At 43.7% G+C, this 14124-nt stretch overlaps 1 protein-coding gene across 2 annotated transcripts in view; it reads right to left on the bottom strand.

Annotated features, from left to right (window-relative positions):
* The window catches only part of LIFR (LIF receptor subunit alpha), a 105162-nt gene that overhangs the window by 65182 nt on the left and 25856 nt on the right, over positions 1-14124 (bottom strand). The gene's annotated exons all lie outside the window — the stretch shown is intronic.

Raw genomic sequence — 14124 nt, 5'->3', positions numbered from 1 at the left:
CCATGTTTTCCCAAAAATAAGACCCTGTCTGATATTTTTTTGAACCCTGAAATAAGTGCTTGGCCTTATTGCCATGTACTCAAAAGCCCGATTGGGCTTATTATCAGGGGATGTCTTATTTTGGGGAAAACAGGGTACCTATACAGAGGACTACAAAACAGACACTTATTTATCTGTATTGCAAGAGACTTGCAAGCCAAATATTACAAGCCAAATATGCAAAGAGGTCTAATTAAATCTAATTAGACCTCTTTGCATATTTGGCTTGTATCACTTAGTAATTCCAAGTGAACATCCATTTTGCACATTTCCATTTCTTCTGCTACAGACACCAAGTGGGATAAATGCTAGATATTAGCAGAATCCTAACTCTAATTGCTGTAAATTGTTGGAAAACTGAGCTACCGTTTTGGCAGCATCAAACCCACAATTTTGTCTGTAAAACTGAATTGCATTTTAGTCTTAACTCTCAATCTTCACATACGGTGGTGGCTTGATGTCCCCATGGCATCTCCTCTACCACACCCAAAATATTCCAAGATAGCATCACAAAAACCTGGCAGCAAATTAACCAACTTTCACAAGGAGTAAATTTTGCTCAAGTTGAGGGTTTGAGAATTTTTAAGGATGGAACGGAAACAGAAAGCTATTTGAAAGCAAAACGCTCCCAACTTTACCCTTAACTACTTTAACCCTAAGAAACATGCAAAAATTAAGCCAGATGATATCCCTAGCAGATTGGGAAATTGGACTATGGCACTGACCCAAAATATATTAGGTGCTTCTGGCCTTAAATCAAAAGGGACTCCTCTTTCAATTAATGGAAAAGTGTTTGTCTATTTAAGAAGAAAAATTGTTTCCATGGTTGGGATGCAACATCTTGGCACTTGCCTTGTTACAAGGTAGCCAAGAACAATGGGCAAATGCCCATCTTTCCATTCATCACAGATTCCCTGACTTCTCAAGTCTAAATTAAATCTTAATCATCTTCCTCTCCTGCAGCTTTTTCAGTTTAGGGAGTGGGAAACCCAGGAAGGCTCCATAACGGGAAGTAATCTAAAACAATTTGAACATAAATAGAAAAATAGATCCCTCCTTCCCTGGAAAAATTTGGAGGACAAATTTTAGCAAAATAAGGATTACAAAGGAGGGAGATGATGCAAAATAGACAATAGAACCTTGTGGGGGAAAAAGATAGTACAGGTAGTCTTGCACATACAACAGTACATTTAGTGACCGTTCATAGTTACAACGGCACTGAAAAAAGTGACTTAAGACCATTTTTTTCACACTTACGACCATTGCAGCATCCCCAGGGTTACGTGATCAAAATTCAAAAGCTTGGCAACTGACTCATATTTATGATGGTTGCAGTGTCCCAGGATCATGCAAGTCCCCTTCCGACAAGCAAAATCAATGGGGAAGTCACTTAACAACCGTGTGACTAATTTACCAACTGCGGAGATTCACTTCTACAACTGCGGCAAGGAAAGTAATAAAATGGAGCAAAATTCACTTAACCACTGTCTCGCTTAGCAACAGAAATTTGGGGCTCAATTGTGGTCGTAAGTCGAGGACTACCTCAGTGGTGGGTTGCCCCCGGTTCGCACCGGTTCTATAGAACCGGTAGTAAAACCAGAGGGAAGCTCTGCCCACTGACCCTGACGTCATCAAAATGCTTCTGCGCTTGCGCAGAAGAGTGCATGCGCGGCCCCGTTGCAAATTGGTAGTAAAGGTGAGTAGAACCCACCCCTGGACTACCTGTACAGTAAGATCTTCTGGTAGAGCTTTAAACTCAACGAGTTTCTTAAGCTTTACAAGAAGTACTTTTCTCAGACACTTGGCCTGTACATGATCAAGCTTGATTTTCTTTCTTTTCTTTTCTTTTTTTGATATTCACCTCCACTCACCACTAAGCATCGTGAATTTTTTTAGGAACATGGGGTTTCCCAACATTTTTTTTACAGACTAGGCTTTTGGCTGCAGGCTCGGCTTTTTAAGGTTGAAATGTATACATGGTATCAGAAGACAAGAGACGCAACATAAATCATGTGGGCGTTTTATAAATTGTGTCATGACTTTAGCTACCAGAGGGGGAAAAAAAACATACAAGTTCAAGTCCATTAGCTCTCTTCTCCATGACTAAGAGCATTTAGCTTACAATACATGATCCTTCAAGCCGCATATTTTGTGGCTTACTTGAAAAGCAGAAAGAGAAACTAGACTGGGGATATTTCTAATATTTAGGTTTGATCTAAAAAAGCATAGCATGTTGAAACACGCTCTCTGCTCCATTAGGAACAGGCTGCCCAAATTAAATTCCTTGTGACTCCTTTTTTTTTTTTTAAAGAAGTACTTATAATATTCAGTTAAATTAAATTTAGAAATTTGACTAATAATATGAAATCATCGGGGGGGAAAAATGGGAAAAATACACTCCCCCAAATTGATTTAGTCCCACTGTTTATTTATTAAATTTATATACTGCCTATCTCTCTATCCAGATATTCAATAGATAACATTACTATTTTAAAACCCTAGGTAATAGGAAGACTTATATGTAATAGATATTTATAATTCCTACCCAAAGAAGACCTACTATGCAATAAAAAACTCCAGAGAAAAGAAGAAAACATATTTGCTCCTTTTCTGGAAGGACATTTATATTCACAAGAGAAGGAAGAAGAGTTATTTGTTCCTGCTATAGACTTTTAATTGGAAACTTTTAATTACATCAACAGTAGCAGCAGCTAAACACTTATCCATATTTGCATGTTTCTAGTGCAGGTGGAAAAATACTTAGGAGTCAGTCCCCAAGAGATACTTTGATATACTTGGAAAAATCAAACATAGCCCCAATTGTCCCAAAGGTGCTTTTTTCAGGAGGCAACTGGACTTCTTTGTTTTTTCTTTTGAAGACATTTCACTTCTCATCCAAGAAGCTCAAAGGCTCTACAGACTTTTACCTATACAATTTGGAATGAACACCTTTTGAATGGTGTGGGAGTAGGACTGGATTTCCATAGGAAAATTTGCAGATTACAGGAACCAGGAGCACTACTCAGGTGACCCTGAGGACACAGATAAACCTCCAGTGCTTCAGGGACCCTCAAAAAGGATGCAAAATTACCAGCTGCCTGCAAGGAATATAAATCCTTCCATTCCCCACTATCCTGTCAGAGGTTCTTGGATGAGAAGCAAAACATTTTCAAAGAAAAAACAAGAAAGTTCAGTTGCCTCCTGAATAAAGCACCTTTGGGACAACCATGACCTGGATGACGGAGAATCTCTACCGACTCATAGCCCTGATCCCAAAAGTCATGGCCAGGTGCATAGCGGGAGTACAATACTAGGAAAAACATGCAGCTGTACAAAGAGTCTTTTTGGAATGAAATCCAGAACACTCAAAGGACCACTGAATAATGGGGGCTGAAGGGAAAAAGTCAGTCTGAGACTGAAAACTCTGCTTGGAGCTAAGCAAATCACTGCTTTTGCCAATTTTGCAGTACAATCTGGACAATAGTAGTGGTACCAAAGGTCCATGGGAACAAGTAGGAGGCATCTGTTTTCTGAAGCCAGGGTAGGCACCAGTTTTGTTTGCAATTAGAGATAAGATCTGATGGATTTGCTCATCAGCTGAAGGGCATGTTGGGGACATAAAGTCAATGGGCAGAGCAAGGCCAGCTTTTCTTCATAGGCTTTCGTCAATTTGAAAATGTTATTTTGCTATATTCTTTCAATTACTTAATTGATGACACTTTGCCATAAATTCAACAGCACCAACAAGTGACTGTGTCAGGGTTCCAAGTAACACACCCATAGCGAACAAAACTTCAAGGCAGGTAGATTCCTCAAAGAATGGCTTTATTTGGGGATATCATCACCTAATTAAAAGTAAAAGTTTTTCCTCCACCCCAAACAATCAGTCATATGGTCCAATCAAGACGCTGTCTGGTTGCCTAGTGACATCACTCCTCCTTCCTCTGACCAGGTGAGAGAATGTCCATAGTTCCCAAGAGAAAGTATTTTGTTTTTGACTACAAAACCACAGTTATCTCTAATCCCCCCTCCCTATCTGTCAGCTCCAGTGTGGATTCACTGAAGCTCCAAGATGGCTTCAGTCAGGTCAGGTCAGGTCAGGTCAGGGTTCACAGACTGTCAACAAAGGAGGTCCTTAAATCACATCCCAAAGCATCTTTTCTCTTTGAACATGAAATGCTATGGAGCCCCACCTCAACCCTCTACCTATCTCAAAGTTACTGCAAGGGCAACAAGAAAGATTGAGAGGAAATGAGAAGTTAAGAGAAAATGGCAGAAGAAAAATCGAACTATCTTCATAATTACACTGCAGTACTGAACCCTGGAGGATGAAGTAAAGACTGGAGAAAATTGAAATGTGTGGAATATTCATTTTGTATCACTCTAAGTTCACTTTGCTATTTCAAGAAAATGCATTACGTATATCCTGATTTGCTCCTCAATACATCAAGTAATATATTTACTGAATGCAAAACAATAACTTAGTATTAGTTGGGTTTGACTTTAATTACAATTTAAATTTCAATTAGTTTACTAATTGAATTTACTTAACATTTTTTTAATTTTTTTGTTAAAATGGAATTGTACGATGCAAAGCTTTTAGAAATCTAGTTTCTCAGTATTTTCAAGCTTAAAAAATTGCAGGGAAGAAAGTTAAAGATGGAAGAAACCACCAACATGATAATAAAACAGCACTGTCTTCTGACCTTAGATTCTTCCATCTGTTCACATTTTTTAGAAAAAGGGCCAAGGAAAACAGGAAATAACAAGCATGTTCATTGCCTAAAAATTTTCCCATTTGACAATGTCTACTCAGTCTTAATTTCTGAGCAATCAGGCTAGCAGCGTTTTCTATTTCTTACAACAGTGATGGTTAACCTTTTTGGTGCCAAGTGTCCAAAGCACGTGTGCATCAGTGGTGGGTTCCTCCCGGTTCGGCCCGGTTCTGCCGAGCTGGTAGCGGTGACGATATGACGTCACCGGACCAGTTCTCTTTGTTCGGGAGCTGGGCCCTCCCCCCCGCGCATTATTCTTACTTTTTATTTGGCCCTGCCCCCAATCTATTCACTGCCTCCGAGTCCCAGCTGATCAGCTGGAAGGAAAAAAACTGCTTCAACTCTTGCCGCAGGGCTTCAAAGGGCCGCCCTGCAGCTGATCAGTGTTAAAAGGCAGTGTGGTGGTAGACCAGTGCGCTTGAAAAACAAATGGGTAGATCAGTGCCTCCAAAAACAAATGGGTAGACCAAGACACTCCAAGAACAAATTAGTAGACCAGTGACTCCAAGAACAAATGGGTAGACCGGTACAGCTCTGCAAGCAGTTAAAAGCCTGGCAGACCAGTACCTCTGCTAAATCCTAAAGAATTGTCACATGACCAGCAAACCACACCCACAAAATAAGCCACGCCCACAGGACCAGTAGTAAAAAATTTTAGAATCCACCCCTGGTGCGCATGTGTCCGAACCCCCAAAATGCAATGCGAACACCCCATACACATGTGCCCCGCCCCCGCGCATGAACCCGCATCCGCATGCATGCGCGCACATCCCCCGCATGTACCCTGCACCCTCACACACCATTTTGGTTTCCAGGTTGGTGCAGGAGGCTTTCCAGGCCCAAAACAGGGTGCGGGTGTGTGCATGAGTGAACCCCCAAAATGCAATGCAAGCACCCCACGCATGTACCCCACTTCCTGCACATGTGCCCCACATATGCACCCAGCTTCCTGCACATGCACCCTGCACATGCGCACCCCACATGTGCACCTGCATGTGCATGTACATTCCCTCATGCGCACATGCATCCCTCACATGCATGGCAGAGACCTGAAGACCAGCTGGCTGGCGGGATGCACGCATGCATGCGCCATGGAGATGGGCTGGGGCAACGGCTGGTGTGCCCGCAGAGAGGGCTCTGCGTGCCACTTGTGGCACCCATGCCATAGGTTCACCATCACGGTCTTATAAGGTTGAGACTTCCATTTTTACCCTCTTAATAGATTTTCAGTTCTGAAAACTGATGGCTTGCCCAATCAGCGAGAAGCTTCTTTTAATTTTCCCATGTTGATCCTCAGCATACAAATTATTGGAGAACTTTTTGAAATAATAAAGAATAACAATACTTAAGCACCTTGCCTCACTGCATTTTTAGAGAAAATATTTCATCAGGTCCCGGAAGGCGGGGTGGAGGGGGTAATGCTTTCTAGCATGTTAAAATTTTATCCAGATTTCTGGGGTGGTAGGGGAAGAAAAAGAGCCTTTTCCAATTTTATTTGAACAGAATCTGTATTCTTTTTGCATATGGCAAGACTGTAATCACAGCCAGTAGCCTTTAATGTGAGTTAAACCTGAAAGGAAAAACAGCTAAGATGATGAATTACGTAAAATTTATTTTAAGCATGTAGCATTGCAACCCCACCTCATCCCAGTGCTGACTCAGTCATGACAGCAAATATTAAGGGGAAATTCATAGCAATTTCCCTTTTAATTCTGAATATTACCAAGGAAATTAACATGCAGAGTAGTGTGTGTAGTGGGTGGGGGAGGGAGGCTGAAAAATAGTAACCAATAATAATCAAAGTTCTACAGGATATAAAGAGACTGATGTTGTGTTTCATAAGATGTGGACAATCCGTTCCCATGGCTCATATTGGCTCCGGCTCAGAAATAAGCCAAATAAGTTTGCTGCCGAGTCACTTCCTTCAAGACCAGAATGTACCTCGCTTTATTTTCTGAGTGAAAATAAAATTCATCCTTCTCAGAAACTTAAAATGCTCCTTCTACCACCTAACTCCTATCTGACTCCATAACTGTTCCATATCTGCTTGGACTAGAAGACCTCCAAGAAGTAGTAGGATTCACTTACCTTTGCTACTTTGCATGCGCAGAGCGTCCATGATGACGTCCAGGCAAGTGGGTGGAGCCTCCCACCGCCACCGCTACCAGTTCTCCCAAACCAGATAGAACCGGTAGAAGCCCACCACTGCCTCCAAGGCCCCTTCCAGCTTATTCTGATTGATTGATTGATTGATTGATTGATTGATTGATTGATTCACTCATTCATTCGTTCATTCATTAATTCATTGATATCCTCCTGGTCCTTTAAGTGGCCTGGCCAGTTAGTGGTAAATCATGAATATCTATCACCTTTAGATGCTTCTGAACTACAACTCCAAGAATCCCTCAAGTAGGTCAGCATTTCTTAACCTTGGAAGCTTGAAGATATATGGACTTCAACTCCCAGAATTCCCTGAGAAACAGGGAATTGCCATAAACTAGATGGGCTAGAGATACTGCAAGTTGTACCTTATCAACATCTAAAGAGCCACTAATTCCCCAGCACTGGAGATGAGAATTTGATTGGAATCAAATAATGCTTGCCTAATTCTCAATCCAAGCTGACAGTTGTGGACTTTCCAAAGGTTACATGTGTTGTTAAAGGAAAACACTGGAGGCTTCCAAATTTGTAAACTTTCTCAGCCAGTTTTGTGCTCACAAGGTCTTTTGTTTAGTTTTGATTAACCAAGGGTGAATGATGCCAAATTAGAAAAAAAATACATTTTTAAAAAACTATCCTCGTATTTTTCAAATTACAAACACAGTGCATTCTCCATGCAGATAATTAGAGGGTTGTGCATAATCATATTTATGTAAGACCATGTAGGCATGTAAGTTAGAAAAATACATGGGATGAACTTACAAGACTCAAAGCCAGCTCTGCATAAACAACTCTGCCTCCTTGTTTAATCAAAGAATGTTTGTTGTTGCCACAATCAAAGACAACCAACAGCTGTCATTTTTACAAAGGACAGCTCCCATATGCAACAAATGTCATAAGAAAATTTTGGAAGCATCACATATGTGAATCCTGAGAAATAGTATTTTACATCTCTAGCTAGTTCAGTGTCAGGGTTCTGACCTCATTAAATCATAAGCCTCAAGTCAAGCTTCAAAAGAAAGCCAGTTATTTATTAGGAGCTTCACTCAGCACGTTCCAAGTGAAGCCAACTCTAACCCCTCGTAATTTACGTTCCCGCTCTGACCATATTTCCCCCCTACACCCAAGGTGTGTCATCAGTCACATTCTCCAACAAAGCAATTTTGAGGGTTGTAGAGATCACTCCCCTCCGGCCACTGTGGGTAACCGCGGAGACGGCCTTGACAAAGATATGGCTGGAATGTGCTTTTGTTTTGACTGACGTGCTGCCTCACCGCAGCTGCAGAGTTCGTTTTCCCATCCCCCTTGCCTATGGCAATTCGAGAGCAGGCCAGGGATGCTTTGCGAGTTGACATGAGAAATAGTATTTTACATCTCTAGCTATTTCAGTTAAAGCTGGCCTACTTCAAATCATTCCAATTGAAACTGGCAGGAATCTGAACTACACTAGTTCTAGGAACTTGTGACTCTCTAGATCAGGGGTGTCAAACTTGATTTATTTGAGGGCTGAATCACAATTGTGTTTGACCTCAGGGGGGCAGAGTGGGCATGGCCAGAGCAGCATCACTCATGTCGGGGGCACCTGTGGTGGCCCAAGCACTCTGCCAGTGAAAACATGCTCCAGAGCTCCATTTTCAGCTATGATGGCTTCCTGCAACCCTCTGCCAGCGAAAACGTGGCCCTCCTGAGCTCCGTTTTCGTGGCAGAGGCACTGTGGGCCAGTCATTTGCTGTTTCCAGGTTGGCCCCACAGGCCAGATCTAAGCATTTGGTAGGCTGGATTCGGCCCACGAGCCTTGAGTTTAACACCCCTGCTCTAGATGTTACTGAATTCCAAGTTCAGGTTTGTGTGGCCAATGGTGAAGAATGTAATGGGCAGCTTTATGAGCCAAACAGAGGTGAAGCAATGATTGATTTATTAAGAAAATTTATATGCCACCAATTTACTCAAAGTTGCTCCAGACAGCTTACAGAAATAAAAGCCCAAATACCCTTATCTCCCTGACAGCAACAATCAAACAAGCCATTTGACGGGCTCCGTATCACCCTGGGATCCTGAGACCAAATGGCAAAACCATGTCTTCATGGACTTTTGAAAGGTGGAGTGTGTGTGTGTGTGGGGGGGGGCACAATCTTATCTCTGTGGAGATGATGTTGCACAAGGCAAGGAGTCACCACAGGCAAGGAGTACTTCATGCTCCCATTAAGTGGACTTCCTTAATAGAGGGGATCCATAACATACTTTACCTTCCCGGTCTAATTCAATCTAACAGCCAGTTTGGCCTAGTGGTTAAGGTATTAGGCTAGAAAGCCTAAGACTGTGAGTTCTAGTCCTGCCATAGCCATGAAAGCCAGTCACTGTCTCTCAGCCCAACTCATCTTACAGGGTTATTGTCGTGGTGAAAATGGAGGAGGAAGGAGTATTAGAGCCGAGGTGGCGCAGTGGTTAGAGTGCAGTACTGCAGCTACTTCAGCTGACTGCTAGTTCAGCAGATCAAATCTCACCAGGCTCAAGGTTGACTCAGCCTTCCATCCTTTCGAGGTAGGTAAAATGAGGACCCGGATTGTGGGGGCAATAAGCTGACTTTGTATAAAAAAGAACACCGCTTGTGGGGGGGGGGGGGGGGAAAGCCCTACTAAGCAGATATATACAAAAGTATGAAGGCTATTGCTTAACGCATTGTAAGCCGCCCTGAGTCTCCGGAGAAGGGTGGCATATAAATCGAACCAATCAATCAATCAATGTGAGTTATTGATAAAAGTAATAAAGGCAGGAAACAAACAAACAAATAAATAAATAAATGTAATTGGTACAAGATGGCCCTTCAAATAACCTGGCTCCTAGTTATTCCCATTGTATAAATGTCCTCTAAAAGTTGTGGGTCAAGATCTGAGTGCTAAAAAGAGAACTAATAGAATATGACAAAAGTTTTTTTTTTCTTTAAGTAGAAAACCATGGGAACACCAGAATCAAGTGAGATCCTTGAATTCTCCAGCTCAGCGTATTAACTAACTAACAGTACCATCTGTTTCTGGAATGTCAGGAGTCACCCACACTCGTCCTTGAACTCAAAGGCTTTGAAGATATAGATTCACAAACTCAGCTCATGGAAATGATTACGTATGCTGGAAAAGTCGCAGTAAGAGCAAAAAAAAAAAAACAAAAACCCAGCAACTGTCAAGTCTTCACAATAAATAAATATCCATTTAGCATTTTAATGGGATGAAAATTGTCAGAGGAAAGAAAAAAAATTGTCCCAGGCTAAAAATCCTAAGCATAAAGCTCAAAATCTCAAAGAAACAAAAGGGGACCTTTTTAAATTTCCTAACAAAATCAGAAGGTAAGCAAAGCTATGACTTTGCCTAGGGTGCCAAAATATCTAGCGCTGGCCCTGCCATTGGCAAAAATTTAATGTGTTATGTGTATATATTAGTTATATCAGACATGGGCATTTATGCCCCCCACCACCACACCACTTCTGATCCTTTGGCTGTCCCGGTCTGTACCGCATCAATTGCTTTTATTTTAAAGGTGATTATTTTTTTTCAATTTATGCGTGCTTGCCTTCGCACCTTTTTATTTATATTATTTTATTTTATTTATATACCGCCCTACTCCCGAAGGACTCAGGGCGGTGAACAGCCACAAGATAAAAGTACATCATACAAAAGTTAAAAACCATTTAAAAGTATATTAAATAATTTTGGTCCAAAAAACACCCAATTTGTATAAAACTTAAAAGCAAATTAAAAGGGAGAGTCAAGCCAGACCAGCCTGCTGGAATAAAAATGTTTTGAGGGCGCGGCGGAACATGCGTAAATCTGGGATCCTCTGTATCTCCGGGGGGAGCTCACTCCAGATGGCAGGTGCCCCCATAGAGAAGGCTCTCCCCCTGGGGGCTGCCAGTTGACACTGTTTGGCCGACGGCACCCTGAGGAGCCCCTCTCTATGGGAGCGTACTGGTTGGTGAGAGGCTACTGGTGGCAGAAGGCGGTCTCGTAAGTATCCTGGTCCTAAGCCATGGAGCGCTCTAAAGGTGGTGACCAAAACCTTGAAGCGCACCCAGAAGACCACCAGGAGCCAGTGCAGCTCGCGCAGGAGGGGAGACACATGGGAGCGCCACGTCGCTCCCATAACCACCCGCATGGCTGCATTCTGGACCAGCTGGAGCCTCCGGGTGCTCCTCAAGGGGAGTCCCATGTAGAAACCATTACAGTAGTCCAGGCGTGAGGCGACGAGGGCATGAGTGACCGTACGTAACGAGTCCCGATCCAGAAAGGGATGCAACTGGCGAATCAGGCGGACCTGATAAAAAGTCCTCCTGGCCACAGCTGTCAAATGCTCTTCTAAAGACAGCCGTGAGTCCAGGAGGACACCCAAGTTGCAAGCCCTATCCGTGGGGGCCAACAACTCGCCCCCAATAGTCAGTGATGGCACCAACTGATTATATCGGGACGTCAGAGACCACAGCCACTCGGTCTTGGATGGGTTGAGTCTGAGTCTGTTTCTCCCCATCCAGATCCGCATGGCCTCCACTTCACGGGACATCACTTCAAGGGCATCATTGGGGTGATCATTGGGGTGGAGATGTACAGCTGAGTGTCATCAGCGTACTGGTGATACTTCACCCTGAAACTACGGATGATCTTGCCCAGCGGCTTCACATAAATGTTGAACAGAAGGGGTGAGAGGACCGATCCTTGTGGCACCCCACATATAAGGGGCCTTGGGGTCGACCTCTGCCCCCGTCAACACAGACTGCGACCGGTCGGAGAGAAAGGAGGAGAACCACCAGAACACGGTGCCTCCCACCCCCAACCCTTCTAACTGGTGCAGCATGATACCATGGTCGATGGTATCAAAAGCCGCTGAGAGGTCTAACAGGACCAGGACAGAGGAGCAACCCCTGTCCTGAGCCCTCCAGAGATCATCAACCAATGCGACCAATGCCGTTTCCGTGCTGTACCCAGGCCTGAAGCCCAACTGGAATGGATCTAGATAAGCTGATTCATCCAGGTACTGAGGCAGCTGTCGCGCGACCACACTCTCAACAACCTTCGCAACAAAGCAAAGGTTGGAGACTGGACGATAATTAGCCAACACTGCCGGGTCCAGGGAAGGCTTCTTGAGGAGAGGCCTCACCACCGCCTCTTTCAAGGTGGTGGGGAAAACACCCTCATTCAAAGAAGCATTTATAATCCCCTGGAGCCAGCTTCGTGTAACCTCCAACCAGGAGGGACACGGGTCCAATAAACATGTGGCCGCACTCAGTCTGCCCAGTATCCTGTCCACACCTTCGGGAGTCACAGGATCAAACTCTTCCCAAATAATATTCCCAAGACCTGCCTCCGTCATCCCTCCTGGATCTACCCAGTCAGAGTCTAGGTGTTCCTGAATCTGAGCGATTTTGTCATACAGATATTGTACAAAGTCCTCAGCCCTACCCTCCAAGGGGTCCTCCCGCACCCCCTGGTGGAGCAGGTCACCCTAAACAAGGCGGCTAGGCGATTATCTGATGACACAATAAGAGCGGAAAAATAATTATTCTTCTCCGCTTTTATCGCCACCAGGTAGGTCTTAATATAAGACTTTACCAGTGTTTGGTCGGATTCCAACTGCTCTCTAGGAGTCTTTTCCGGCGCTTCATCTCCCTCAGCTCCTCGGTGAACCAAGGAGCCAGGTGAGACCGGCGCCAGGTCAGAGGCCGCAAAGGCATGACCCGGTCCAAAGCTCCAGCAGCCGCCCTATCCCAGGCGGCCACTAGGTCTTCAGCCGAGCCGTGTGCCAGAGCCTCAGGAAGTGGCCCAAGCTCCATCTGGAACCTATCTGGATCCATCAGGTGCCTGGGGCGGAACCACCTCATTGGTTCTGCCTCCCTGCAGCGGGGTGTGGCAGTTCAAAGGTCTAAGCGAAGGAGGGAGTGATCTGACCATGACCAGGGCTCAATCGCTATATTCCCTATCTCAAGATCACTCAACCACTGGCCAGAGACAAAAACCAGGTCCAGCGTGTTTCCCCCCATGTGAGTAGGGCCATGAATTAACTGGGTCAGTGCTGGCTCTTCCCAGCACTGACCCAGGCCTTCCCAGCATTATTGGTTCGGCCCTCCACAACAGTCCCAATTTCTCATGTGACGCCCCCCCCCAGTAAAATTAATTGCCAATCCCTGAACAGAATTAGAATTCTTTATTCTTAATTGGCCAAGTGTGTTTGGACACACAAGGAATTTGTCTTGGTGCATATGTTCTCGGTGTACATAAAAGAAATTTATGAATTAGAGGGATCGGTCTTCATGAGAATGCATCCAGTGGATAATTTCATCCAAAAAGCTCTCCAAATCTTTCTAACCTTTCTAACAATTTTCACTACTACTACCCACATACCGTATGCTGCTTCGTCCTACAGTGCCTTTTATTCTTCATTAAAACAAACTTACTGCCTCCTAAGTACATGTAAATATTGTGTAAGTTTTAGGTATTAAGATGCAAGATTTGTGCCGGTTTGCAAGGCAGTCTCTAGATCAGGGTCAATTGACCGGTCAATTGCGACCAGTCTGATCTGCAGACCAGTCGCAATTCATGGCCAGCCAGAAACTGGATTGCACAAGCAAGCAAAGCCCCATCCGCAGACATGCAGGACCCAGGCAGTGCACAGAATCACACCTCCCCTGGTGCCTCCATAGAACCGATCCCTAGCACCCACAGAACAGATCCCAGCTTGCATAGGACAGACAGGATTTTGGATGATCTCCTGGCATGGCCAAAATGTGCTTAAAATGGCTGCTATTGTCCTTCTTGTTACAGTGAATGCTGCATGGGTACAACTAAAACTGGTCCATTAGATTATACCTTTTCTACCTTATTAGAAAGCATTAGGTGCAATACATTATATTAAACATACTTACCGCAGCAAGAATCACATTCGCAAAAAATTGGAAACAAAAAAATGTACCCTCAGACGAAACAGTAATTAGGAAAATTCTAGAATGCGTAGAAATGGATAAAATGACTATGGAATTGAAAGAGAGTGAGGATTCGGAATATTATGAAATATGGAATAAAATGTACAATTGGCTCGAAAATATAAATCAGAACAAGAAATGTTTAACTTAATATTGATGAAACTTAAAGTAACTGAATATTAAATAAAG

The sequence above is a fragment of the Pituophis catenifer genome, unplaced genomic scaffold (genome assembly GCF_029215685.1).
Source record: "Pituophis catenifer annectens isolate HBS135680 unplaced genomic scaffold, rPitCat1.0.hap2 SCAF_2, whole genome shotgun sequence".
Lineage (NCBI taxonomy): Eukaryota > Metazoa > Chordata > Lepidosauria > Squamata > Colubridae > Pituophis > Pituophis catenifer.
The sequence above is the reverse complement of the archived record's forward strand: the minus strand, read 5'-3'. Positions and strand labels throughout refer to the sequence as shown.